The sequence below is a fragment of the Nanorana parkeri genome, unplaced genomic scaffold (assembly GCF_000935625.1).
Source record: "Nanorana parkeri isolate BGI_ZX_2015 unplaced genomic scaffold, ASM93562v1 scaffold2692, whole genome shotgun sequence".
Lineage (NCBI taxonomy): Eukaryota > Metazoa > Chordata > Amphibia > Anura > Dicroglossidae > Nanorana > Nanorana parkeri.
The window spans coordinates 102,239-106,838 of record NW_017308960.1 but is presented as its reverse complement, the minus strand read 5'-3'; the positions used below and the strand labels follow the sequence as shown (position 1 = coordinate 106,838).

The 4,600-nt window shown below is 50.0% G+C and overlaps 1 protein-coding gene across 1 annotated transcript in view; it reads left to right on the top strand.

The window, feature by feature from the left end:
• EFNB3 (ephrin B3) overlaps positions 1–4,600 on the top strand; it is a 67,039-nt gene that overhangs the window by 9,802 nt on the left and 52,637 nt on the right. The gene's annotated exons all lie outside the window — the stretch shown is intronic.

The window sequence follows — 4,600 nt, the reverse complement described above, 5'->3', positions numbered from 1 at the left end:
ACTACAAGCTGCACTGAGCCCCGCAGGGCTGGAGCCTAGCAGTATCAGCTTCACAAATATAAATATTGAGCTGGTTCCGCCTGGACCCCCTTTTTTGGGGGGTCAATTTGAATGCAAAAGTTGCAACGCGCCGAAATGTGTGTTTTTGTTGTTGTGTTACTTTAGGGGGGTGGGGGTGTGTGCGAATGTTTTTATTTTTTAAGTTTTAACCGGCGACACGAAAAATTTGACGCGGCCCGCCGAAAGGGTTTACTATCCTGGCGTAAAATTTCTGTGACCAATCGAAGATTGTTCTCTTCCCTGGCAGAAAAAGGGAACAGCGGCGTGGCTGCGCGTGTGTGCGGCGGCGCGTAAAATTGGACTTGTCGGGGAGATCCGCTGCGGGCTCAGGTGCGCGCTGGTGAATCGGGGAAGGTTTTTGCTTTTGTCGAGTCGTCTTTTTTTTTTTTTTTCCTTTATTTAATTGACCAATATTTTTTTTTTTTACGCAAATTACGATGTGTAAAGGGGCCGGACATCACAGCAACCAATCAGATTTCTAGAGGCAGATCGGCTTTTAAGATGAGCTCCGATTGGTTACTCTGGGTTGCTGCACTTTGCGCACCGCCGCGTTTTCTGTCACGGTCTGTGTCCGCCACATCGAGGATAAAATGTTGGCTGATCATTGAATAATATTTATATTATAAACAATTGTGGGATTATCTTCGTCGCGGGCGTAAACCGCGAAGGGTTTCGCGTTATTAACGGTCTTGTTCCTGTCGCGGCCGCAGTAGCTGCAAATTTTAGGGGTTTTTTTCAGAATTTTTTAAACAAAATTGGAAATTTCTTACAAAAATTTTGTTGCCGGTTTCCGGGCGTTAGCTCCTAAACTGTTCAATGAATGTATCGGCGATACGATGCATGAAAGGCAAGGATTGTACAACCCGAGATTGGCGCACGCACGGCCAAATGAAGCAGCTGGGTGTTTTCCGCCATACTGGTGGAGGGCGCCAGGGAAAGGATTGGGAGAGATTCCAATTGGGGTAAAAATTGGGTGAGAAGTCGAAGGCTTCCCTTGCAGGTGCCATTGGCGAATCTGGTCTACAATAACCTTTCTGAGCGCCGTTTTGTGGCCCCTATTGTGTGGCCCCTATTGTGTGGCCCCTATTGTGCGGCCCCTATTGCAGATCTGATTAAGAAAAACAATCTAATAGATACATTGAGCGGAGTTACTAAGGCAAACGCCAAAAGTCAAAATGCAACACCCCACTCGGCTCACAGCTTTCCTGAGCAGGAAGTGCAATGTGATTGGTCCTTAGGAGTCATTGCACATCGCAACGTTCAGCCTGTACAGTGCAAAGTGCAGCTTCTGGAGCAACCAATCAGAATCGTTCCTGTGTTCTTCTGATGTGATAGATGGATTCTGATTGGTTGGTGTCACTGCACCCTTAGCGTAGTTTATCAAATAAGCCAATAGCACCGCTCTATGCCGAGTCACTTCATTGTATGTTTATTACTGTTTATATTATTATTACACATTTACTTTTATATAGCTCTGACATATACCGCAGCGCTGTACAGAGAACACTGAGCCAGTCACATCGGTCTCTGTACAGAGGAGCTTACACTCTAATGTCCCCTCCCCCACAGTCACATCAGTCTCTGTACAGAGGAGCTTACACTCTAATGTCCCCTCCCCCACAGTCACATCAGTCTCTGTACAGAGGAGCTTACACTCTAATGTCCCCTCCCCCACAGTCACATCAGTCTCTGTACAGAGGAGCTTACACTCTAATGTCCCCTCCCCCACAGTCACATCAGTCTCTGTACAGAGGAGCTTACACTCTAATGTCCCCTCCCCCACAGTCACATCAGTCTCTGTACAGAGGAGCTTACACTCTAATGTCCCCTCCCCCACAGTCACATCAGTCTCTGTACAGAGGAGCTTACACTCTAATGTCCCCTCCCCCACAGTCACATCAGTCTCTGTACAGAGGAGCTTACACTCTAATGTCCCCTCCCCCACAGTCACATCAGTCTCTGTACAGAGGAGCTTACACTCTAATGTCCCCTCCCCCACAGTCACATCAGTCTCTGTACAGAGGAGCTTACACTCTAATGTCCCCTCCCCCACAGTCACATCAGTCTCTGTACAGAGGAGCTTACACTCTAATGTCCCCTCCCCCACAGTCACATCAGTCTCTGTACAGAGGAGCTTACACTCTAATGTCCCCTCCCCCACAGTCACATCAGTCTCTGTACAGAGGAGCTTACACTCTAATGTCCCCTCCCCCACAGTCACATCAGTCTCTGTACAGAGGAGCTTACACTCTAATGTCCCCTCCCCCACAGTCACATCAGTCTCTGTACAGAGGAGCTTACACTCTAATGTCCCCTCCCCCACAGTCACATCAGTCTCTGTACAGAGGAGCTTACACTCTAATGTCCCCTCCCCCACAGTCACATCAGTCTCTGTACAGAGGAGCTTACACTCTAATGTCCCCTCCCCCACAGTCACATCAGTCTCTGTACAGAGGAGCTTACACTCTAATGTCCCCTCCCCCACAGTCACATCAGTCTCTGTACAGAGGAGCTTACACTCTAATGTCCCCTCCCCCACAGTCACATCAGTCTCTGTACAGAGGAGCTTACACTCTAATGTCCCCTCCCCCACAGTCACATCAGTCTCTGTACAGAGGAGCTTACACTCTAATGTCCCCTCCCCCACAGTCACATCAGTCTCTGTACAGAGGAGCTTACACTCTAATGTCCCCTCCCCCACAGTCACATCAGTCTCTGTACAGAGGAGCTTACACTCTAATGTCCCCTCCCCCACAGTCACATCAGTCTCTGTACAGAGGAGCTTACACTCTAATGTCCCCTCCCCCACAGTCACATCAGTCTCTGTACAGAGGAGCTTACACTCTAATGTCCCCTCCCCCACAGTCACATCAGTCTCTGTACAGAGGAGCTTACACTCTAATGTCCCCTCCCCCACAGTCACATCAGTCTCTGTACAGAGGAGCTTACACTCTAATGTCCCCTCCCCCACAGTCACATCAGTCTCTGTACAGAGGAGCTTACACTCTAATGTCCCCTCCCCCACAGTCACATCAGTCTCTGTACAGAGGAGCTTACACTCTAATGTCCCCTCCCCCACAGTCACATCAGTCTCTGTACAGAGGAGCTTACACTCTAATGTCCCCTCCCCCACAGTCACATCAGTCTCTGTACAGAGGAGCTTACACTCTAATGTCCCCTCCCCCACAGTCACATCAGTCTCTGTACAGAGGAGCTTACACTCTAATGTCCCCTCCCCCACAGTCACATCAGTCTCTGTACAGAGGAGCTTACACTCTAATGTCCCCTCCCCCACAGTCACATCAGTCTCTGTACAGAGGAGCTTACACTCTAATGTCCCCTCCCCCACAGTCACATCAGTCTCTGTACAGAGGAGCTTACACTCTAATGTCCCCTCCCCCACAGTCACATCAGTCTCTGTACAGAGGAGCTTACACTCTAATGTCCCCTCCCCCACAGTCACATCAGTCTCTGTACAGAGGAGCTTACACTCTAATGCCCCCCCACAGTCACACACTATTATTATTATATTGGTCTTGTTTCCGCCCCCTCCTGTAATACAGACCGGTCACTGCTGCTCTCTCTCCTTGTGCAGGGTGACTGGTCTTGTCTCCGCCCCCCCCCTCCCCTATAGTTTCCTGCAGTGGTTGGAGCCTGTTGGGCCCCTCCCACAGCTCTGCTCTCTGCACAGGATATGTGCAGCGCAGTGATGATGTAATTTACAAGGTAATATCTGGGTTTGCAAAGGAATTTGGTGACCACAAAAGTGCATTTATATCCTTTGTGGCCGATGAGGGATAGATTTCGATGAAAGTTTTTTGTTCCCGGAGTTCAGTTAATCAGTCATTAGATGTGGTATTTTTTGCCCGTTTTTCTCTGAATTCGTTATTCCCGCGTCTATTTTTTCCCGTCTAATTACAGACGCTTGTGTGCGGCGAATTCTTGAATCAGCATCGTTTACGTGTTCACGTCGCATCATCACATCAACGGCATGATTGTTATTCAATTACAGCCTACGTAACGATCGGTCACGTGACCGCGCTCTTGCCTGCGTTCGCCGTCTTACGACTGGTTCACCTCACCCTTACCGGGGGCGGCCAGCGCCTGTGATTTACGTCTCCCGGTACTGATGTGTTCGTTTGAGCGCGCCCCGCGCCGCACATCACGCCCGTGGGTGTAAAATGGAACGTCGATGTGTCCCGGGGACGTTAATGCGAACGTCGATGGAAGCTGGGCGTAGGGTGGCGGCCCTCGGATGCACCTACGCAGCCTCGTCAGAGGTAGACGCGCAATAAGCACCGGAGACGTACACATAGCTGCTCGCCATCGCAGGACGGACTGCGGCAAGCACCGACATGCCACCTGCAGCGGCTTGTTGGGACTTGTAGTTCTCTAGAGATGGCAGAGCTGTACAAGAGCGGTGTGAGTCACACCGTCATAGGTATTGTGTGTGTACAGGCGGGTGGGTGTCACCGCTACAAACACAATGCAACACTCAAAAGGCTGAATCTTTCATGGAAAGCCGTACGGAAAAGAGGAT